The 23,892-nt window shown below is 50.6% G+C and overlaps 1 long non-coding RNA gene across 4 annotated transcripts; it reads right to left on the bottom strand.

Moving 5' to 3' along the window:
- Positions 1–478: 478 nt before the first annotated feature.
- LOC125101001 (uncharacterized) lies at positions 479–23,804 on the bottom strand. Of its 4 annotated transcripts, XR_007127728.1 has the most exons (6): positions 23,561–23,804; positions 23,176–23,302; positions 21,274–21,373; positions 17,738–17,865; positions 6,000–6,006; positions 2,234–2,379 (listed from the first exon to the last, which is right to left on the bottom strand). It is a non-coding gene; the product is annotated as an uncharacterized LOC125101001 (long non-coding RNA). The 4 variants fall into 4 exon arrangements; XR_007127729.1 differs by lacking the exons at positions 2,234–2,379; positions 6,000–6,006 and adding an exon at positions 479–552; XR_007127727.1 differs by lacking the exons at positions 2,234–2,379; positions 6,000–6,006 and having other exon boundaries at positions 12,649–17,865; positions 21,270–21,373.
- Between the last annotated feature and the right edge of the window lie 88 nt (positions 23,805–23,892).

Below are 23,892 nucleotides of genomic sequence, written 5' to 3'. Positions count from 1 at the left end.
GCTGATGGCCACAGGGAGGGAAAGTGGAGACACACACAGACAATAAAACACACAAGCAGGAAATGTTCTGGTGATGGAGAAGACTGTGGAGATGCAGACATGAGCTCACAGGATGGTTCTGAGGGCCAGGGAAACCTCTCTGAGGAGTAACAATGTTGCTGGGGCTCCAAATGCAAGAAGGAAGCAGCCATGTAAAGGTCAGAGGAAAAGAGTTCTAGGCAGAGGAAACAGCCAGTGCAAAGGTCCTGATGGTGAATAAGCTTGGAGGGAAGGCAAGAGGCTAGCATGACAGGAGTGTGAGCAAGAGGCAGAGATGGGAGCAGGTGATGCTGGTAAGACGGCTCATGTAGGGCCATGCTAAGGTGTTTAGGGTTTATTCTGGGGGCAGTTAGAAGCCACGGAGAGTTTGGAACAGAGAAGACAGAGGTACTAATAGGGGCAGATAGTACCCACCTAGAGAATCTCCAACTTAGAATTCCTGATGGCAGGCTCAGCATTCTGCCCATGGTGCTGCCTCTTCCCCAGGCTGTCCCGACTCACTCCCTCTGTGCTCTTAGTGGAAAAGGAGGACATTTAGAAAGGACATTTAGAAAGGTGGGTGGGGTTGCCTCCTTGTCCACTGCAATAACTGAGCTCTGTATGAAAGGGCCCTACTGTAACATCAGGCCCAGAGAGGGTAAAGGACTTACCTAAGGCCACACAGTATATTCGTGGCAGAGCAGGAAGTAGACCTAGTTACTCTCCAGGCTGTGGTCTCTCCACATGCTCTGCATTATCACAGTCTACTCTGGTCCTAACAGTTAGCCATAGGCCAGGGCCAGGCTGGGGCCCTGACAGGGAGTGGGTAGGGGGTTAGAGTCAGAGAGAAGGACAGACAAAGGAGACCCAAGTGATGCTGAAAAGGAAGCTCAGAAAATGGCCAGGAAACTCCATAATTCCTCCTGTATTAAAAGTTAGTTATATAGAAAAGTAGGAAAAAATCCACCTATTGTCTTAACCCCCCAAACATAGCCATGGAGGAACAATGTGGTATGTTGTTGATTTGGGGTCTGTTTAACATAACTCTCCCGTCTACTGGAAAACAGCAGCATAGAAAGAGCTAGACCTCTGGGCCAGGTGGCCAGGCTCTTGTCCTGGGTGTGTGACCTATGCAGTCACACTGGGCCCTGCACTTAGGAGGGCCCTGTGCTTGGATGAATGTCCTGTAGTCACCGTTTTAAAATTCTTAATAATGTTTGAACTCATGGCCCCATGTTTTTGCTGTGCACTGGGCTTGCAAATTAAGTAGCAGGCACTCTGCGTGGCTGAGGTGAGAACACATCTCCGTCTCTGCTTGTCGTGTGACGCTGCCCATGACTTTGTTTCCTAGCGTGGCAGCTGGATGATAAATGGGGTACCCTGCCAGCCTGTTGTGAGAAGTCTATGAGATCAGCTTGAGAGAGCCTGTGGGCAAACAAGTGTCCCCTGGGGCCATTCTGCTTCTTCCTCTGTGGCTTTGCTCATTTCCTTCCCTCTCCCTGGAGTTCAACCTTGGCCCTGGGTGGGGGGTGGGGAGGAGGAGCAGTGGTCCCTGCCCCTCCTGGACTAATTCAGCATCCCCTCCTCCAAGAAGCCTTTCCTAGGATCTGTGTCTGGAGAGACCTTCCCTGAACCTCTTTGGCACGTTGCTGGAGTCTTAGGAGACCCGTTTCTACTTTGGATTAAGATAACTTGGGTCCTGGGATGCCTGGGTGGCTCAGTTGGTTTAAGCATCTGCCTTCGACTCGGGTCATGATCCTCAGGGTCTGGGGATAGAGTCCTGTATCGGGTTCCCTGCTCATTCGAGAGTTGGCTTCTCCCTCTGCCTGCTGCTCCTCCTGCTTGTGCTTGTGCGCACTCTCTCTCTCTCTTTCTCTGGCAAACAAATTAAAAAAAAAAAAAAAAGATAATTTGGGTCCAGCTCTTTCCTCCTCCCCAACTACACTCTCAGACCTGAGATCTCATAGACCGGACACATTCCAAAAAAAATTAAAATTAAAAATCAGGAGACCAAAACAGGATTGACAACTATTTTCTTTTGCTAAAGACACTTTAAAGAAGGCTATCGTTGATCATAGCCACGATTTCCTTAAAGAGAGTACTTTTTGACATCAAGCAAACCAGGAAGGGCATAACCCCTGAGTGAAACTGAGTGAATGGAGCTTTAGGAGCAACTCGGTTGTTCTTCCTCTCACCTTGCCATGGTCTATGAAATCTCTCCCTCGGAGCACACTTGGAGCTCTTCCCCATCGGTCTCTGCCTGGTTCTGCTTACGAAGGCCTTTGGCACAGCTCCCTGGGCTCGCGGGCTTCTCCCCGCAGACCCCAACAGCGGTGATTTTCAAGGGGCTATTTTTTTTTTCTCCTTGAAAAAAACAGCAGGGTTGGTGGATTCCAAAAAGTGTTATTAATCCTTAAAAAAATTCCACGTTCCTACCAAAATGTGGACATGCTTCAAAATGTTTGTAGTGCCTCCCTTCCCACTCAGCTTTCAAGAACTGAGGACTTCAAAGGCCATTTCCTGGCCGAAATAAACACTGGGGCTGGAGGTAGGGGAGAGAAACATGGGCTTGTTGAGTGGAAAAGAAAATTGTATTTTTCTTCTAAAAGGCATCCAGACCCATCACCATGAACACGGCCTCTGGTCTGGAGGACAAGGGCCGGGGGAGTATGTGGGCTGGGATGACGGGTCCCTTTGCCTTTGTGTGTTCCACGTGGCGGCAGGGGTGAGCCCGGGCGAGTCCGTGTACAGGGACCGCATCAGTGACTCTGAGATGCTTTATCTGTTGAGCTTAAGAGCTTGACTCGGGAGCCCACCGGCTTCTACCGCAGCACAGTCGCTCAGCAGCTGTAACGCTGTAACTTTCCCTGCCTCGGTTTACTCATCTGCAAAGTGGGGATAACAGCTTTGTGAGATCAGAACGCATGTGTACAACAGTGCCGGGTACTGGATGGTAAGTATTAAATAAACGGTAGCTGTTGTAATTACTATCATTTATGGCAATGTCCAGAGGGCAGGATGGTCCTCTGATTCCCTTCTCCAGGGTTCTGCCCAACATTGAAAAGATCCACGGTTCTGGGGCTTCTGGGTGGCTCAGTTGGTTAAGTGACTGCCTTTGGCTCAGGTCATGATCCTGGAGTCTCAGGATCAAGTCCCCACTTCGGGGGGGCGGGGGGGGGGTCCCTGCTCAGCAGGGAGTCTGCTTCTCCCTCTGCCCCTCCCCCTTCTCATGTTCTCTCTTAAATAAATAAATAAAATGTCCATGATTCTGACTCCCAACGCTATCCCACGCTATCCCAACACCTCCCAACACTATCCCACTCCTTCGTGACAGAGCACAGCTGGATTCCCTGAAGAAGGAGAAGGCCCTTGGCTCAGTCACCGGCCCCAGAAAGCCCGGCCGTGGGGGTGTGGAAAGGATGGGCTCTTCAGCCAGTCACAGAAGGCTTCAGTGTCACGCCCCTGTCGTAGAGCCCTTGCTTGACCACCTACTGAGACAAGTGTCAGAGGGAGGCACTGTATGCCTGCTGTTCTTGCTCCTGTTACTGTTGTGGTTGTTGCTAACGATTGTTGTTGTTGTTACTATTATTGTTGTGGTTGCCGTTGCTGTTAAATAGAGCCTGCCTGACAGCGGCCTCCCTGGATGTCCTCCAACACCACCCAGGGTCAGCTAGGTCATGACTTGGTAGAGAAGCGTGGGGTGGTGCCCCGGCCACAGGCGGAGGGCCATCAAAAAGCCATCGCCGCAGAGGCAGGCGAGAGAGGGCGGCTGCTGCATGCTGTGGCAGGGCAGAGGTCGGGGAGTCCATCCAGGGCCTGCCCACCCCCCCCCCCCGACCCCGGCCAGTGTTAAAGGGACACAGTGAGGGAGCGCCGACGGAGAGGCAGCCGAGCCCACCGCAAGGCAGAGAGCAAGGATCTGTCATCTAAGGGTGCAGGGAGAGGCCCTGGGTTGCTGGAGGAGGGTGTCCAGCTGGGTAGCTAAGGAGCAAGTCTTCCCGGGAAAGCAGGCCAGACCCTGGGGCTGCCACAGTCCACACCAGGGAGCCAGTCTCCTTTCCCCATACCCTCACTGACCACTCAGGTCCTGTGCCGCTTCCTCGGAGAAGCCTTCCCTAATTCCTCCCCATCCCCCAGCCTATGACCTGTCCCAGGGTCACATGGTGTCCCGCTCTCCTTCACTGTACTGACCACAAGCCTGGTTTACTGATTGGGTAAAATGTTAAATTATCTCTTCCTTGGGGGAAATAAGACCCAGAGGAGATGGCCTCCCTATCCCCTGGGTTCAGCTCCACGCCTGGGCCAGAGCCAGCTGGCAATAAATATTGGTTGAACAGATAAATACAAAAAGATATTGCTTAGCAACAGCAATGGTGAAAAAGAAAAGGCATTTTAGGTGATCTTGGCTGAATTCACGGATGTAGGTAGCATTTCCTTTTTCCTTCCTTCCCTCCTTCCTTCCTTCCCTCTCTCCTTCTCTCCTCCCTCTACTTTCCACAGTATATCAAGCACCTACTATGTGCCCAGATCTATCTTGGGCACGAGAGTGCTGTGCTTAATAAGACGGACAAGGTCCCTGTGATTAGAGGGCTTATATTCTAGTGTGGGAGCCTGGGGAAAAGAAAGCTACAAATAAGTGTGTAGTATGATTTCCGGTAATACATGTTTTAGGGAGAAGCAGTCTCAGGGCTGTGTGTCTACATGTGGTTTCTGATAGGCTGGAAAAGGCAGGCTTTGCTGAATGCTAACAAGCAAAGTGAGGTGAAGGGGAGCACCATGCAGACAGAGCGGGGGTGGGTAGGACATGGGGGACATGCCTTCTGGAGGAGGGCACAGTAGACGTTCAGGCCAGGTGGTGAAGACAACCTTGACTTGTTTCAAAAGAGGGCTGGTTGTTGAACTACAGACAAGCAGACCGGAAGGGCTTTGGTCCCAGCCAGCCTTCTTAGTGATGGAGAGAAGAACTACAAAGAGGGAAAGGAACTGCCCAGGCATGTCAGTAGCAGGGCAAGAAGCAGAACCAGGAGTCCTGGCCTTTGTCTGAGCTCCAGCCACTGTGTCTTTGCTCAGCCCATCAAGATCCGGGGCCTAAATTGCCCTAAAAGGCCCCTACGGGCTAGAATCATACAGCAAGAAAGCTGCTGGGGCCTGCCAGAGACTGCTCAGGTGAATACCCTCATTGTACAGAGGAGGAAACTAAGGACCCGAAAGACAGGGGCCATTCCCAAGCCACACCGTGAGCAGAACCAGTGGGATCTCCCAACAAACCAGGCCCATCCTTTCTGGAGCCTAACGGAGCACTAAGGATCTAAGGCTAGGGGATGAAGGCAGGAACAAAGGCCCAAGAGCTAAGGGGGGACACAATGGTTGCAATGCACTGTGTGTCTGTATGTCGTGGGGGCTACTTCCTTATGGTGATAATCAAATCAATATTAATGAGCATTGATTCAAGTTTACCATGTGTCAGGCACCATGCTGACTTAACTGCATTGCCTCTAAATTTAATTCTTGCAACAACCATATGTGGTGGCAACCTTCTCCCCACTGTAGAGGGGAGGAAACAGACTTTCAGAGCCAAGGAACTGAACTAAAGAACAGGAGAAAGAATGAGTTCATGAGAAACCCTGGGAATGGAGCGGGTGGGGGGCTGAGGGCCCAGCCTCATGCATGTCTAATTAGCAGGGTTGGTGGAAAAACCACCATTTTGGTAATGCTGCCCGGCTCAGGTGAGAGGCTGAGAGGAAAGTCAAAGGCTAAGGGGCAAGTCTTCTCATTTGTGTATGGGTTTCCAAGCTGCAAAGCCCCTTCCTATTCCCTGCCTTATTTGGATCTCATGAGAACCTGGTTAGGGGTGGGGCATTCTTTTCCTCATCTTACCATAAAGAATGATAAGGCCTAGGAAAGGGGAATGTCTGAGGTCACCCTGGAAGCTGCTGGCAGAGTCCAGGAGTCCTGGTACCTGGATCAGAGCTCCCATTCACCTTCTCCCTCCATTTCTATGCCCCCTTCCACCTGCCAGTAAAAACCAGAGGCCAAAGGCCTTCTGACTCCTGGTATTATGGGTTGAATTGTGTTCCCCCCAAAAGTCCCAACACCAGTACTTGTGAACATGACCTTACTTGAAGATCAAGCCTTACAGATGAACTCATAGTCCAATATGGCAGACCCATAAGGAAAAGACCACACAGCATGAGAGAGGCAGAGATCAGACACCCGTGTCTGCACAGCAAGGAACACTGAGGGTGGACGGTCACTACCAGAAGCTAGGAAGAGGCGAGGAAAATTCAACCCAGCATGTCAGAGGGAGCATGGCCCTGCCAACACCTAATTTTAGACATCTAATCTCCAGAAGTATGAGAGAATCCATTTCTGTTGTTTTAACCCACCCAGTTTACGGTACTTTGTTATGGGAGCATGGGCAAACGAATATGCTTGGTTTCCAATCTTTCCAGCCAGTATGCAAAGTGACCCTCAGAATCAGGGGAAGGGTCCCCGGTCTTCAATGCATAGGCCAGGAGCAAGGCCAAGGCAGGATTTCAGGAAGCAAGGATCACACTGATAATTTAATGCTTATAAACATTTTACTATGTGCCAGACACTGTTCTATTGCTTTACAGATGGTAACCCATTGAACCCAGCGGTTCTGTGAGGAGTGGAGCCCTATCACTGTCTCCATTTGAGTACTTGAATACTCCTATGAGTCCATTCCAAAGAGGCAAAGTGACTAACCTAGGATCACACAGCTAGTAATAAGCAGAGCCCAAATCCAAACCTAGGCAATAGGCCTCTACCACAATGTTGGCTTTAGCCAGTATGGAGGTGAAGATCATTGCTGCTAGAGAGAAATGCATAAGCAAAGCCCCAGGAGTGGGGAAGTCAAGGGCATTTTGGGGAAATGGTTGGTTCTCCAAGATAGTGATCTCAGGGAAGGAGACATGGCTTCTACAGGAGCACGAAGGCTTGGACTTGGCCAGTGTCCACGCAACACAGGGGATAAGGCCGTGGGCTCTGCAAAGGGAGGAAGGATCTTCAGCATGATTCCGGGTGGTTTGCCATGTTAGTCAGAACACTTAGATGCCGCAGCAGTGAGTGAGCACCCAAAACTCTTGATGGCTCTTAACATCAGGGCTTAGTTCTTACTCCTGCTGCATACCCACTATGGCTCCTTCTCTCTGGGACCCTCCCTCAGGAAAAGAGAGCTTTGGAGGGCACAGCAGTGCAAAGTCCCAACTCATAATATTGTACATTCTGGAACCAGCACTGGTCAGTCACGTGGTCCCATCCCACCACAAAGGGACGGGGCGGCATCTCTTTCCTCATGCCCGGGAGGCAGAAACCCAGAAATGCTTGGTGGACAGCACGCAGGAGAACCACATAGCTAAGCTGTCCTGAATGACAAGGAAGCATGCAGTGAAGAGCTGGTCTCCTTCCAACCCCATTTAGCTTTGAGGTTCTTTCAAGGAGGAACCTCCGTTGGGTACTAGCCTATCACTGGCCCCTTTCTGACATGCGTTCATCTCTCTCATCCATTGAGAGCAACTTTCAGGCTCAGGTCTTTGAACAGCAACAGTATTTTTAGACTTTAGTTAGAATTTACTGACATTATTTGATTTTTGTTGCATTTATTTTTGCCTTTGCCCAACACGGGTTTTTCATTAGTAGTAGTAATAAGTTTCCTTTGAGAACAAAATTAATTTGTGTAAATAAAACACACACACAAAAAATTAGCATGAGCTTTAGAGTCACACAGAAGGCCTGAGTTCAAATCTAGATTTTTTTCCTCTTAGTAGTTCCTTGACCTTGGGCCTGTAAGTGAACCTCTCTAAGCCTCAGTTTCCCCATCTGGAAAATGGCAGTAACATGAATGGCTACATCCTAGGATTATTGTGAAATGTTGGTTAAGCTCTTACCACACTCCTGACCCCTGACAAGCTCTCAATGTTTGGGTGTTATCTAGCTGGATGGCCCTTCCCCTCTCTGGCCTCAGTTTCCCTCTGAAGTGAGATCAGGAGATGATCTATGGTAGGGCAGGCTGTCAACATTACTTAGAATAGGCAAGGAAGATGCAGGTCATCGGTGTGACTGAACTTTGGGAGGTGGGGAAGGACCCAGGGAGCCTGGCAGCCACCTCCCCTCCCCTGTCCAGGTCCTTCCCTGCAGGTCAACACCTGCTGGGCCTCTGGCTGACAGCTGTGTTTTCTCTGCTCAGCCCAGGTCTTCACCATGAACAGCAGAAGTCGGGTGACCTCCCTCCCTGGAAACCCTCACCCCAGGGGCCTGGGCAAGAAAAGGCTCCTTGTGTCTAGGGTAGATGTGGACTCTGCATTCCTCAGGACCAACTATCAAGGCAGATTTGCTCCGGGATTGCAGCTGGAGGGCTCGGCCTCCCGCCAGAAATAGCCTCCAGGTGGCTTTGCCGTGGTCTCTCTGTTCCAGGAGAGGCTCACCTCCAAGGGCCCTGCTGGAACTGGGAAGCCTGAGCAGTACAGCAGCAGGGACAGAACTGAGGCTACCCCCTTGGGAAAAATGGCCAGGCTCTTGCCAGCTTTAGTCCTGATTTAGGCATTGGGGTGTCCTGCCCTCTAGAGAACCCTGGCCTCCAGAAGCATAGAATCGTGTTTTGGAGAAAATGAACATGTTTTCACATGGCTTGGAAGGCGGTGACACTCCCTGTCCTCATCTCGAGCCGCTCCCTCTCTCAGAGCAGCACCACGCCCCTCCTTGACGTGCCTTCCCCAGCAGACCGTCTCCTGGCACCCATCCTCAGCCTAACTCTCACCCTGGCCCGGAGGCCCTCCTCCTGCCTCCTCACAAGGCTGGTTTCTTCTCACGGGTCCGCCCTCACGTCTCTACACAAACATCGCCCTCCCCAGAGATGCCACCTGGCCACCCCATTTACAGGGGCTCCCTCTCCCAGCCACCCTCAAGTGTACAGCTGCAATTGTCTTTCTTATTATCCATTTAATTTTGAGCGGTCTCTCTTCTCCCCACTAGAATGTTAAGTTCTAAGATGCAGGGACCATGACTGTTGACATCTGTGTTTTCTCGGCTCAGCTGAGGCCTTTACCATGAATGTCAGCTAGCAGGTGACCTCCGCTCCCTGGAAAGCCCTGTTCCCAGCTCTGTCCCCACCTGGAAGTGGTCAGTAAATACTGGTTAAATGAATGAAGGAGTGAATGGGTGAGTGCACACAAGGGGAAAGCCAGAAAAGACCATGGATGGTATTTATGACCTTAACGATCACTCCTAATTCTTGAGTGTCCTTTCTGTGTCCTGCCCTGTGCCAAGTGCTGCACATACATCGTCTCACTTCATCCTGTTGCTGCTCTGTAGGGTTAAGGAACCGGCCAAGGTCACGGGTGGTAGGAGGCCAAGTTGGGGCTCCAATCCTGATCCAAGCTTGTCTCATGGCCACGCCCATGCTCTTAACATCTCCCCTACACATGGTGGTGGAGAGTGACTTGCCCAAATTGGGGCAGAGAGGAAATCAGGGAATCTTCTCACTGTATCCCCCATAGCCTCTCCCAGCCAGGACAGTGGCTGAGGCCTTCTACCCAGGGTTCCTCCGGAGAGAGCATGTCAGCGTCCAGCTCCCGGGCAGCACAGAGGCAGTTGGGGATTCTCTGAGTCATCCGAATCCCTGAGGCCCCTACAGGTCAGCTCCCAGGCTGTCAGGCCGTGACCCGAGGCCACTCATCTGGCTGACTCTGTCACGTCTCGCCTCTCTGGAGAAGGTGCCAGGCTCACTGAGGTACAAGGCAGGGCCTGAAGATACAGCATGGCGCTGTCAGCCCCCAAGAATGCTGCTGACTCATGGCAGCTAAGCTGACTGTGACTCAGCATGGCGCAGGCACAGCCCTTGGAAGGGGAGAAGAGGGTTCCTGGTGGAGGCCAGGCCCCTGCTCGTGGCCTGACATGCATGAGGGCTCTCTCCAGGAGAGCAGTCGTCATCCTCGAGCTTGGTGACCCAGACAGCCCTTCCCTCCATGGGCCTCGATTTCCCTGTCGGTGCCTAAAGCTGAGGCCCAGAATGATCCATGATGGGCTGTCATCTGCCACTAAGACAATGAAAGGGAACAAGAACCAGGTGGTACAGGGCCTTGAGTGCCCCATGGTGGGGGGGACTCTGGGCTGGACTTTGTGGGGACTGATGCCCTGGAGGAAGGGTTGGGGTCCTCGGCTCAAGTCTCACCCTGAACACAAACTCACATGTGACCTTGGTAGAACCACTTGCTGCCTCTGGGCTTCAATGACCTCATCTATCGATGGCCAGCTCGGCGGGCACAGTGGACTGACACTGACTTGACTTTCGTCCACATCATCCCCTCTGCTGAGGACACCCTGGCCGCTGTCTACCTCCTGATCCTTCAGGGGCCTGGTCAAGTGCTGCTTTATCAAGGAGCCCTGCAGAACCTCCTATTCAAAATCCAACTCTCCCAGATGTTAAAGCGATGACATGAATCTACATTTGATTACACAAAAAATTGTACAAAATATATTAAGCAGAAAAAAGCAGGAGACAGAATAAAGTGTATAAAATGCATTTTGATCCATATATATGTGTCTATAATTGGAAATGCAGAGAGAAAAAAGGCCTAGAAGGATATATATAAAAATGTTAACCATGACAATCTCTGAGTCATGAAGATTGTGGTGATACTTATTTTTCCTTAATATTTTTCGAGGCTTTCTAAGTTGTATGCAACGAGCATGCTGCTTTTATAAACAGAAAGACATTAGAGCTTCATTCCGATTAAGAACTTCATCTCCACTTCCCCTATGTTTATGTGGTCTTTTGCCAATCATCCTCTCTGTGGCGTACACTGATTTCCCAGTGTGACTGGGTGCCTGGCCTCCCAGAGCCTCTCAAGACGATCAGTGAATGGAATCAAACAGGCTGCCCAGTCATTTCTTGTGGGCATGTCTTCTCTCCCATGAAACTGAGAGCCCCCTGAGGAGAGACGGCACCTGCAGCATGTGCCCCTGTAAGGAAAGCCCGTCATTGGAGTAGAACTCAAGAAGCCTGAGTGTTGGTTCTGGCTATGGCCCTAAAATATTGTGTGTATTGATGTAAGTCCTCTCCTCCTCTAGGTCTCATTTCCCGCACCTGAAAAATGAAGGGCTTGGACTCATGATCCCTAAATTAGTGTTGTCCAATAGAACTTTCTGCAATAATGGAAAAGTTCTATGTATCTCTGTTGTCCAATATGGTAGCCACTAGCTGATGAAAGGTGCTGATGCCATTTAGAAACCAAATTAATTGAAGTCTACATGGCCATACTTGGGGTGCCTGGGTGGCTCAGTCGGTTAAGTGTCTGCCTTCTGCTCAGGTGATGATCCCAGGGTCCTGGGCTATGAAATCCCGGCTCAGTGGGGAGTCTGCTTCTCCCTCTCTTCTCCCTTTGCCTCTTCCTCTGCTCATCCTCTCTTTCTCTCTGTCACAAATGAATAAATAAAATACTAAAAAATAAATAAATGGCCATATTTAACTAGTAGCCACCAAACAGATGGTGTAGTTCCAGATTTTCTTTTAGCCCTGCCGTTTGGTGATTCTTTTATTAAACTAAGGTTTCATTGTCTCAGAAGAGGGCTCTGTTTCCCACCTCTTCAGGAAAGCAACTTCCCCCAGCTGCAACCATGTGACTCCAAGGCAAGCTGCCTTGTCTTTGTAGATCCCACCCCTAATCCCTGTTGACTGGCCAGGGTGGGCACGTGATCCAAGCTAGGCCAACTAGAGCTGCTCTTGGGGGCTTTTACATTTTATGGTCGTGAAATGAGTATGACCTTAAATTAACTTTCTAAAGGTGAGGGAGCAATTCAACATTGGACGACCACCCCCTATTCGTTCGGAAAACTTTTCATCACCTCCAGAGGAAACCCCACACCAATTTAGCTCCACATTTCCTTTTTCCAATTCCTCTGACAACCACCAAATTGCATTCTATGGATTGTCCTCTTCTAGCTATTTCCCACAGATGGAATCAGACAATACACGACCTTTGGCATCTGGCGTCTTTCCCTTGGCATATTGGTTTTGAGGCTCATTCATACCGAGCATGTCTCAGTAGTCCATTCCTTTTTTATGGCTGAGTGATATTCCATGGCATGTGTTTACCAAAAGTTGTTTACCCATTCATCCACTGAAAGATGTTTGAGTTATTTCTACCTTCTGGCTATCCTGAATAGCACTGTATGAATATTTGTGTACAAGTACATGTTTGAGTCCTTATTTTCAATTTTGGGGGGCATACAGTTAGGCATGGAATTGCTGGGTCTTAAGGTAATTCCACGTTGACTTTTGTTTTTCATGGTGGCCGCACCATTCTGAATATTCCCACCATTAATGTGTGAGCTCTCTGGGACTTTATAACTTGGGCCAAGAAAGGGTCTTTGAGTGTTTTCCTGGCGAGCCTGGAAAAATAAAAGTGACAGCTACAGAGGGGGCAAAGGTGAAAAATGGGATAATGTAAGTCCCCGCAGAAGCCCCATTCTTCCTCTCCTTCTTCTTCTCCTTCTCCTTCTCTTAAGATTTTGTTTATTTATTTGATGGACAGAGATCACAAGTAGGCAGAGAGGCAGGTGGAGAGAGGAAGGGAAGCAGGCTCCCTGCTGAGCAGAGAGACTGATGCAGGGCTCAATCCCAGGACCCTGGAATCATGACCTGAGCTGAAGGCAGAGGCTTTAACCCACTGAGCCACCCAGGCGCCCCCTCCTTCTTCTTCCTCATGGCTCCATCAGTCAAAAAACTCCCCTTTCTTGCATTAAGCTGGCAAGATGGGTTTCTGTCTCTCCAAGGGTCCTGATCAATCCCCTTTTTTCAGTGCCAAGTCCAGAATCTTGATGAGTAAAGTTGTACTCGAGGTTGTTCTAGAACCCTCTGCATGGTGAGCCCCTGAATCCCTACCTGGCTGCTACAGATGAACCACCCTATAGTTTCCCTCTGCTTCTGCCCACATCCTTAGCCAAGAGCCTCAGACAGACGCCTAAGAAAAACAATCCGAGTGGCCGGTCATCTGATAAGAGAAAGGAGGCTGGTGGTAAGTGTGGGTGGGAGGTGGGTTGCAGAGGAAGAGGGAGAGCTGGGTTCCTCTGAGGACACCGTGGGGCACGGAATATGGAAGAGAGGCTGGAGGCCAGGCCAGGGGAAGGAGGAGGAAAAGGTGGAAAGAAAAACCCAGCAGAATCGCCAATGTTTAGATGGCCTTTCCAGGGTAATTGAGAATGTTCGCCTGGGGCCAAACATGAAGGCAATATTCCTTCAGGGTCTGAGAGGAAAGAACTCTGATTTGGTTTTCTGGGCTGGGGGAAGGAATGGAAACTGACAAGGAAGGGTGGTTTGGGGGACAGGGTTCAGGCCACTCTACCCCTTAAACCTCTAGAATCTCCAATTTGAGGTCTGGGCCCATAGAAGCAGAGCCCAGCCGGTTGTTTTCTAAATATGATGTGGGAGAGCACACACAGGTAATGGGAGGAGGCCCTTGGGGTGGAGGTAGGGAAGTCCTAGCTGCAGACAATGAGAGAAAGTTCCAGATGGTGGGAGCCGTGTAGTTCTTGGAGGGTGGGGGGCAGGGCACTGGTGTCATCTAAGGTATGCTCCTGGAAAGAAAATGGAAAGATAATCGGCTCCTCCTTCTTGCAGGGTTAACTGGATTTTTCCTCTTGATTTGTGCTAGTTGGGATGCACGAAACATGGGACTTCACACATGGATGTTCTCACCATGTGTGGTGTTGCCCCAGGTTTGGGACACACACACACAGGTCTTCTGATGACTTTTGTTTCCCATGTGGATTTGTTTACTGGGACTTCCATAACCATGTTCCATGCTGTGGGGCTTAAACCACAGCAATGTATTGTCTCCCAGTTCTAGAGGCTAGAGGTCTGCGATCAAGGTGTTGGCAGTATCGGTTCGTTCTGGGGGCTGTGAGAAAGAATCTGGTTCAGACCCCTCTCATGGCTTCTAGGGCTCTGCTGGTAGTCTTCGGTGTTCTTGGCCTTGTAGAAGCATCACCCTGATTTCTGCCTTCATCTCTACCTGGGGTTTCCCTGTCTGTCCATCTCTGGGTCCAAACCTCCCCCGTTTTATAAGGTCACCACAATTATATCAGATTAAGGCCCCTTCTAAGGGTCTCGTTTTAATTTGACTATCTCCAAGAAGACCCTATTTCCAACTAAGGTCTCATTCTGAGGTACCGGCAATGAGGACAACAACAGAGCTTTTCAGAGGGATGCAGTTCAACCATAAGACACAAAAAAAGAAGGGAAGGCTTATCTGCTTACAATCATCAGAAGAACTTTCTATAGCCTCGCTTCCAGCTTCCTAGATTTCAAACAAGCCCTCCTCTCCAGCACACACAGTTCTGTGGCCAGCTCCTGGAGGACAGGTTCATGGCGCCATGCAGCTCGGAGCCCTCATCTCTGAGTCTTTATGCCAGGTGAGTGGGCTCGGTAGACAGCAAGGGGGTCCTTCAGGACATTCCTATCCTGAAACAGTTGACTGAACTATATGCAAAACCTAGACGGCCGCCAGATGCAAACTAAAGGTATCACCAATTCCACTTCTCCTTAGCCAGATCCCCCAAATTCCACAGCTACTCTAAAGGCATTGGACAAAAGGAAGACCTGACAGTAAGGAGGGCAGCATGGAAAAAGTGAGTGATCTCAACTGATTGCAGTTCAAATGCCTCGTGTAAATCTTATAGAAGCACATGACCATGGCTGGGGCCCCTCCCAGGGCTTAGAGAGGGGCCGGTGCTGGGGAAGGATCCAGATGCTTAAACCTTACTAGCTTCACAGTCAGCTTGCCTCGGGATGGGCACACTCTCTCCTTCGGAAAACCCCACACAAGTAAACAAGCAAACCAAAACCCACAAACATTCATTCGAGAAAAACGCATTCATCTATTATATGTCAGACTCTAGATCCAGATGAGGCAGAGACAAACAAAGCAAGCTGAAAGCACATCCAACTTTCAGACATCACAGTCTCCCCAAGGGGCCCAGCCCTGGAGAGACTGGTCTCTCCCAGGGGCTGAGTCATCAGATGGAGGAGAAAAACTTGTCTCAGCTTGGGCTGGAAAATGGGCCTTTCACTTTGACAAGTGTAGTGAGAGATCCCAGGAGAAGAAGTTTCCTCTTGGGATAATCCTGAGGCTGGAGAGCCTTTAATAATCGAGTTATAGCCCAGGAGGAGAGGCTAGCCACTCAGCCTGGAGCATGGGAGTCAAATCCCCCAAATCAGACCCCCAAAACAGACCACACTGTTCCCAGGAAAACATCCCCTGTCAGGAGTGATAGAGCTGGGGGTCCAGAGTCTCAGCCTCTGTGTCCCACCTCTTGCTTGGGTCCAGAACCTTCCTGCTTTGACCTGGGATAAGCAGAAACTCATGAATGCCTCAACCAGATCTTCCTGACAGTGACTGGCCAGTCCCAGCTGCCTGTCCCAGCTCCTGGCCAGCCTCATTCTGAACCATGGCACCCTGAATCATTTGAAGGACACGTACTTTGGCAATGTCCCCCTCTCTGAGCCTCAGTCTCTTCCTATGTCAAATGGGATGACAATGGACTATTAGCTCACCCCAAGGGCTGGGTGGTTTGTCTTGCCCATCCCTGCAGTCTCAGCCCTGGGAAGTAGTAGATGGCACATAGCAAGTACTCAGTGTTTGTCGTGTGAACGAACACAATGGAGAGACCCCTGACCTCAGTGTGGAGGAGACAGGATATTTGCAATAGCTGGTACTTGTTCAGTTGCAGGTGACCGACACCAGTGCAACCTGGTGCAAGATGGAAGGACTGTACTCATTCCCATTGCCAAAGTCTGCAGAGTTGTTTGTTCGGAATTCCTCGGCTCAAATGACAATACGATGAATCTGTCTTTACCTCTGCACTTGGCCTTCCTCTCTGTTAGAGTTGGCCCCTAGAGTCAGCCTAGAGTTAGGCTTCCAGTCCAGCAGTGAAGAGACAATCTTGCTCTCAGAAATGCAAATAAAACCTCAGAAGTGAGTCTCACTGGACTCCCTTTGAGCTGGGTCCCCTCGCCTGTCCCTATACTAATCACTGTGGCCAGGGACATCTGATGCTCTGATTAGCCAAGCCTGCCTCGGAGTGGACCCACCAGGAGAAAGGAATGGCTCTGCACAGGGAAATGCAGCTTCCAGTGCCAGGAAAGGGGAGAGGCTGACAACGGGCGCCCACCGTAGCACTCGGCAGAGGTCTGAACACTTAGGCCAACCTTCCCGTCTCCGAGCCTCAGCCTTCTCGCGTGTCCTGGGCAACAAGAACAACATTGACAAAAACCCTGCCCTTCTTCTCATCCTAGAGCTCTGGTGGGGTCCAAATGAGACCGTGGTTAGAATAATGACTAACATTTCACTGAGGCATCGCGAGCATCTGGCCCTGTGCTAAGTAAACTCTTTACGCGTTTATTTTAATATTTACAACAATCCATTTTACGGACGAGAAGCAAGCTGAGAACAGTCACTGGGCTTGTACGTTGTCACAGAGCTCACAAGGGAGGAGCTGGGGTTTAAAGTTTAAAGCCCTCGAGCACGAAGCTATATATAAACTGTAAATAATTTTACAAGCATAGGGATTATTAGTAAGGGTCTGTACTGTTAATAATAGTAATTTTTTAAAACCCTGAAAGGGAAACTCAAATAAATTCAAACAAATGTTTGTTTAGCACCTACTATGGGCTGATCACTCACCAGGGGCTCAGAGGGAGACACATAAATAACTGTGAAACAGGCAGACTGTGATCTAAGAGAGCCATAAACATGCCCCAGGGGAGCTCGGGGTGCAGAAGATTGACTCCACCTGGGGAGGGGTGAGAGGAGGGGACCTGGAAAGGTCTCTTAGAAGAGGTGGGATTTGAGCTGAGCTTTCAAGATAAAGGAACTTCGACTGAGGAAGGAAAGAGAAAATCAACTTTATAAACTATCTGGAAGGATCTGAAGAGCCAGTGCAGAGTTCCTGGGTAAGAGTGAAGCATGTCTATGCAAAATAACTCTCAGACCAGCAGGAGATTCAGAGAGTGATTGACTAAGCGGAGCACGCAGCCGTTGCCATGGAAACCGAGGCAAGCCTCTTCCCCGTCATTAGTGAGCATCCCTGGCTTGGAGCTGTCTAGCCAGGGCCAGGAGGCAGTGGGGGCTGGGCTGCACTGTCCCTTAGAAGAAAAGCCCAGCAACACGGCTGCCCTGGGAGATGGGCTCTTGTTTCACAGAGAGACAGAGGTGACAGGTGATATCTGTTTCTGAGAAGTCAGGCAGCCAGGGGAAGCCTCTGCCTCAAAGGACTTCCGGGGACATCCCCAAGCTCCTGGAGCAGGCACTGGGACCTCAGGGAGGGGATGCAAAGGGCAGGGAGCAGGGCCAAGAGGCACTGGGGGCCAAGCGGTGGAGCTCTATCCTAGATGCCAGCATATGAGGCTGCCTCTCAGGACCCCCGGGGAGTGCCAGGGGATTCCAGTGCATTGAGAGAACTGGGGTCCAAGCACCAAGGGCACTGGGGGAACCGGAAGCAAAGACCCCAGTGAGAGGCTGGGGGTCTCTAACAGGGAGGGAATAGTGGCATATTCAGTACAATAGCCCTTGGATCCCAGACCTGTGTTCAAATCCTGCTCTGACACTTCCTAGCTGTTTGAGGTTGGGCAAATTACTTACTCCTTCTCTGCTTCTCAGTTTCTCTATCTGGAAGACACAGGTGATGGTAATAATTTTACCTGTGTCCACAAGAATTCGGTGAGATGATGTCCTCACACATGGCATGTGGCACATAGTGGGTGTTCATGAAATGCAGGCTATTATAGCATTATTACTACAGACTGTGCGTAGCTAGCCATGGAAAATTCTGGAAGAGAAAAAGGACTTGATCGAGGGAATGCAGATTTTTGTCCCTGAGGCTATGCACTTGTAGGAATAAATTCCAAGTATTATAACAATAGAATTTAAATATAGTAACAATAATAACAACAGCTATCTTTTCATGAGAGCTTATAATGCACCAGTCTTCATGCTCAGTCTTCATGCTTCATGCCTTGTCTGTTGTAAGCCTTACAACAACCTTATGAGGTAGCTACTATAATTACTCCTGTTTTACAAACAAGAAAACCGGGGCACTGAGAGGTCGACTCAGGTAGCTAAGTCACACAGCTAGTCAATGGCAGAGCTGGGCTGGAACACAGCCATTGGCTCCTGGGGTCTCACCCGGGCACTCTTTCCTTCCCTGAACCTGGGGTGGGGGGACACTAGTGGGCAGCCTGTCAGCCTCACTTTTCCGAGCCCCTCCACTTATCTGGATCTCAGGGCCCCTCACTCTCAGTCTCACTCTCTGAGATTTCACCTCTTTCTCTGAAAGTCCCACCTGGTGTGTGCATGTGAGAGAGAAGCCAGCTGACCAGGGAAGACGGAAACCACTGGACATCAAAGTGGGCAGAGCCCCGGATGGACAGGCTGGAGGCAAGCCTGGGTCCCGTTGGGCTAATTCCTCCCAAGGCTGGCAGAGGCCACGGCGGGAACTTCTGAGAAGGTGGAGAACAAGTCCTTTCATACGGCCTCCCTTTGAGCTGGCCTCGAGGTGGGGCCGGGGTCGGGTGGGTGGAGGGTGGGGAGCGTGCGGAGAGGCGAGGCCACAGTTGAGCTGGGCAAACAGATTGGGCAGTGGCTGTGAGCACAGAGCGCCCATTGTGGACCCGGAGCTCTGCTTTCAATAACCTGCTCGGAAGAATGTTTCATTGAGCGCCAGAGAAAGGAGCCATTGAAATGCCCAGGACTGGGGCCCCATGAAGGGTTAAAGGCAAGGGACCAGGGTGCCCTGGCTCTTGGCACTCGCGGTTCAGAAGTCTGATATGGGGATCCTGATGCTAAAACAAGGGGGACTCGGTGAGACCACCAAGAGGGCCGGAAGCAAGGGTCGGGAGTGTCTCCCTGCTCAGAAATGCAGAAGGAGGTGTACCGCCATCAAGAGGGAAAATGCTCTTCCTCCCAGAACCATTTTGCCCAAATAATATCCAGCAAGGTCTGCGTCTTGGATGCCCCTCAGCCTCCCCCCCCCCCCCCCCCCCCCGGAGAGAGTGGCTTGTCTGGGCGGTCAGTCGTCTGTGGGCTGCACCCAGCATGGCTTCCTGAAACACCTCTGACCTCACCTAGGATCGTTCATTCATTGTAACTAACGAGGCAGCAGTCAAGCATGGGAGTTAAAGTGAGAACCTGTGGCCACTAGACTGGAGGACGAAGGAAACCTGTGGAATTTTCTCTCGGGGAGGCATTTTGCAAATAGAGAAACTGCTCATTAGGAGGAGACGGCCTGATTGTTGGAAAGGATGCCAGGAGCCGAATTCTGGGCTCCCACTCAGTGTGCTGAGCGCCACATCCCACACGCCCCACGCCCTCTCAAGCCCCAGGAGCTTGTAGGGCTTCAAGTGCGAGGAATGTAATGCTGGCCTCCGTGGGCTCTGAGGAGAGGCAGGAGGCCGTTGAGCCCAGCCTGCTGCTGGGGAGCCCGACCTCCGGCACCTGGGCAGAGCTACATCCTACTCGTTGTGGAACCGCTGCCTGAGCCTGAATCTTTGGGGAAGGTGCTCTCCAGCTGAAGCTGAAGCTGGGCTTACAGCAGGAACCAGTCAAAGTAACCAGTTTTAATAGAAACCTTAAAACATTGCGGATGCCTTCTCCAGCTTTCTTTTTTTTTTTTTTAAAGATTTTGTTTATTTATTTGACCGACAGAGATCACAAGTAGGCAGAGAGGCAGGCAGAGAGATAAGGGGCGGGGAAGCAGGCTCCCCGCTGAGCAGAGAGCCTGATGCTGATGCCATTGATGCTGATGCCAGGCTGGATCCCAGGACTCTGGGATCATGACCTGAGCCGAAGGCAGAGGCTTTAACCCACTGAGCCATCCAGGCGCCCCTTTCTCCAGCTTTCTTAAAAAGAGGATCTTGAACAGAATTTAAGTGCCGAAGGGTGACCCCACATTCCCTTCTGTGGCATGGCCATGATTTGGTGGTGCCCATGGACATAGCTCTTTGCTTGGGCACCCAATGGCCCTAACCTCCCCGGCTTTGGGGAAATTCATTGGTCTGATTTTTATGTTTATTCTTTTGTTTCTCCCTGACACTTTCATTGTGCATCTGTATTACTACAAAACAGGCAAGTGCCTCCAGTCACCATCTACTTTATTCCCTCTGAACTTTCTCCAATATTCTCAGACTGGGAAACAAAGTCGTTAGCCTTGTAACAATTGCATACAAAGCAAGAGTCAGTAGGCCTGGACTGGGGAAAGGCTGAGGAGCTGTACTCTGAATTAAGGAATTGCACTCTAAGACATTTTTGACTGTCCAGACGACTTCTGTGTTATCTTTCCAGTCCTTGACTTGGCCCAGCCTACACAAAATGACCTCCAGAGGACAAGACCATGCATAATCTGTGCAAAAGATCTTTGCCAAGGTCAATTAAGTCAGAAGAAAATAGTATCTGTACTGAGTTAATTTTAGCTCAAAAATGGCCAAACATACACACACACCTACACCTACACCACACACACAGCAATGAAAGACAAAGCCACAAAATGGACCCACCCACTTTTTCACTTTTAGATCTCCGCATCCCAAACAGTTTTCTATGGGTAAATAATCCAAATCATAACATTTTCAAGCTGGAAAGAACTTTCAAAGTCCTTCAGTTTTGCTCCCCATTTCAGTTCGGAATCTCTCTCCCTCCTGGGCAGATGGGCACTTTCTGCCCCTTTTGCCTTGTGCTAGTAACACAGAGCTCAGAGCTTTTTGAAGTCCGGCAGGAAGTAACAGCGCTATACCCCCACCATGTCTGATCTGCGTTCCGTGAGCAGGTGTTAGGTTTCTGGTCCTGTTTTTTGTTTTTTTTTTTTTTAAGATTTTATTTATTTGACAGAGATCACAAGTAGGCAGAGGCAGGCAGAGAGAGAGGAAGGGAAGGAGGCTCCCTGCTGAGCAGAGAGCCCCACACGGGGCTCGATCCCAGGACCCTGAGATCATGACCTGAGCCGAAGGCAGAGGCTTTAACCCACTGAGCCACCCAGGCGCCCCTCTGGTCCTGTTTTAATGCAGCTGCTCTTTGTGGGTGATGGGGGAAGTGTGCACCTATGTGAAGGAGGGGGCAGATCTCCCCCCTCTGTAGGGGATGGATGTTTCTGCTGTCATTCACCTCGGAAACAGGTAGGTCCTGAGACAGAAACTGCAAAGGCTAGCTTGGCTCAAGAGGGAACTTCTGTTTCTCTGAGACTTACTTTTTGGGCCTGAACTTGAGACATTTTCGAGTTCTTGAATCCATCTGGGTAGCAGCAGGGCCGATGGACATTGTCTCAGGGAAGAAGGCAGGTAGGCATCCTGTAGGGAACACAGAGGGAAGATGAGTGAGTCGCGTCTTAGCACCGATACGACTTGACTCACGTTAGTCCTTCCTTATTTCCCCCTTGGCATCCCTGAGCCTTCGGAAATGTCCGGCCTAAATGCTCCAGCCTGGTCCAGCTGTGTAATGGCATTCAGAGTTGCCGGTCAGTGTCCATTTGCCTAGAACATTAGAGGGGAAAGATGTCCCCTGAGACCACCATGGGTTTGGGGGAGTACTAAGGGGCCCTTAAACAAGAATGCTGGGGAACATGAGCTGGGCCCCAGAGTCCCACCTACTCCTCTCCATGTGCTGATTCACCCATCACTGCCATCCTTTTATTAAGAAAACCGCCAGATTTCCTACAAAAGTAATCCCTTGAATTGGCCTGAAATCTGCCTCCGGGTAACACTCAACCACAGGACTTAGTCTTCTCTTCCTGAACCGCAGAGAACAACCATCAAAATCATTCACATTCATGGAGTACTTACTCTGGGCTGGGCACTTTCCTGAACACTGTACTGTGTCTCATTTATATTATCATCCCATTTTAGAGAAGAAAAAATTGAGGCTGAGGGAGGCCAAATAATCTGCCCAAGGGTCTGACCCCAAATAAAAGGGAGGATTTGAACACAGGTAGTTTAATGTCAGAGCCCAGCGTCTTGAATTCTTAGAAATTCAGCTTATCTTGTCCCTTTGACACCCCCACCCCTCCACCCCCGCCCCGAGATCTGCAGCCTGTGAGCTCCCCTCCCCACCTCCCCAGGCCTCTTTCCTTCCAGGCTACAGCCCTCCCCACCCCACCTCCCTTGCCATTCTCCCTGTGCCACTTCTATTTCTCCTGACCGAGGTCTGGGACAATGCGAAGACTGCAAAACCCAAGTCTGTCTGACCTCCGTGACTTGTCCCACTTTGACCTCCAGGACAGCCTTCAGGCTGAAGCCTCCAGAAACACCGTTTTAGCAGCATTTCCCCTCAGGAGGCTGTATTTTTCCTGTCTGTCCTCAACCTTTCTTTGGCCAGAACAACAGGCTCAGTTTTCCCTTCTGATAAATCTGATCACCCTCACTATGGGGCTTTGAGCAAACGGGAGCTGCTGGCTCCACGCAGCCCTCATTTCAAAAAAATGTGGGTTCACTCCGGCAGCTATTCCGGAGGTCTGGTTTCTTTCCTCACACACAGTGGTTTTAAGGAAGAGGAAAGGGATTATGACAGCATACTGGCAGGGGAAAGATGCTAGCAGAGAAGACACACCTGGGCACTCTTCGTTCCCCTCAATTCCCCAGACACTGGCCCTTCTAGAAGCCCTGTGGAAAGGAGGGTCCTTGGCCACATAAGATTGGAAAATACAGCTTTACCAGCTCCCCTCCTGGAGCTCAGCATAGCCAACATCTGAAGTTCTGAAGTGCTGGTGGTAAGGGAGCCTAACTGCTTTTGTTTAATTCAGTTCTCCCATTTAAAAATGCAGCCTAGGACAACTTTGGAAAACAATAAAGCAGAGCGGAAGTGGCAAAAGGCACCTGACAGCTTAACATATTCCTCAGGTTTGAGTTGGCCTGTGCAGTGCTTAAATTTGCTTTACATTAGTTGCTAGCACTTAACAGTTGGGATATTTCTCATAATAATCCGGATTTGGGTGTTCTTGGAAAATCAGAAGATCTGGAAACACTGGCCCACATTCTTGCGTGACAAGGGTCATCAGGACACAAGTCTGCGGTCTTTGGCTTGTCTTTGGCTCACCGAAGCCCCTGCCTTCCCTCTGGCAACACAGCCACCCCCCTGCTTTATCCCTTTATGATACCTGCCCAGCACAGAAGTCCCTCCAGCTTGCCTTCTCTGCCGGGGAGATTTCCTTGGGTGAGAGTTGGCCTGCGGGAGGCCCGCTCATCCATTCGTTCATGCAACACGTGCTGATTAACTTCTGGACCCTGTGGATACAAGATGTATTCAACAGCCCCGGCCCTCTGGACTTCAGCGCTGGCATTCTATCCCTGAAGGGCAGAATGAAGAGGAGGAGGGGACGGGATGGGGAGAGGGAAGCTGGCAAAGGCAAGAACCTAGTTTCCTGATGTCCAGCCTCAGGCTCTTGCTAAAGGCGTCCCTGTTCTCCACTGCGGTCTCTACTGCCACTCTAGCAGCCACCGAGCCCCCCCGGGAAGAAGTTACTAACATGCCCTGTGACTTACACCAGTTTCTACCTATCTCAGGGCCTCAGTTTCTCCAACTGTAGAACGAACGGGTTGGAATAGAAAACTATGCGTGACCCCTCCAGGGCTGGCACACAGAGGTGCTAAGGTTCCAAGATCTTGGAATGTCTGACCGGGCCATTCTGGAGCTGTTCCACTGAATTCCAAGAAGCCCCTCTCCCTCCTGTTCTCCGCCGGGACGGCTGGGAGGGGGCCGGAGCCAGGGAGCCAGAGGGCCTACCCGGCCTGGGCTTCCCGCCCGAGGGCGGAGCCGTTGCTCCCAGTCCCGCCCCTCCACCTGGGGTTCTGCCCCGGCAGATGTTACAACTTTC

This window comes from Lutra lutra, chromosome 5 (genome assembly GCF_902655055.1).
Source record: "Lutra lutra chromosome 5, mLutLut1.2, whole genome shotgun sequence".
In the NCBI taxonomy this organism is placed as follows: Eukaryota; Metazoa; Chordata; class Mammalia; order Carnivora; family Mustelidae; genus Lutra; species Lutra lutra.
The sequence above is the reverse complement of the archived record's forward strand: the minus strand, read 5'-3'. Positions and strand labels throughout refer to the sequence as shown.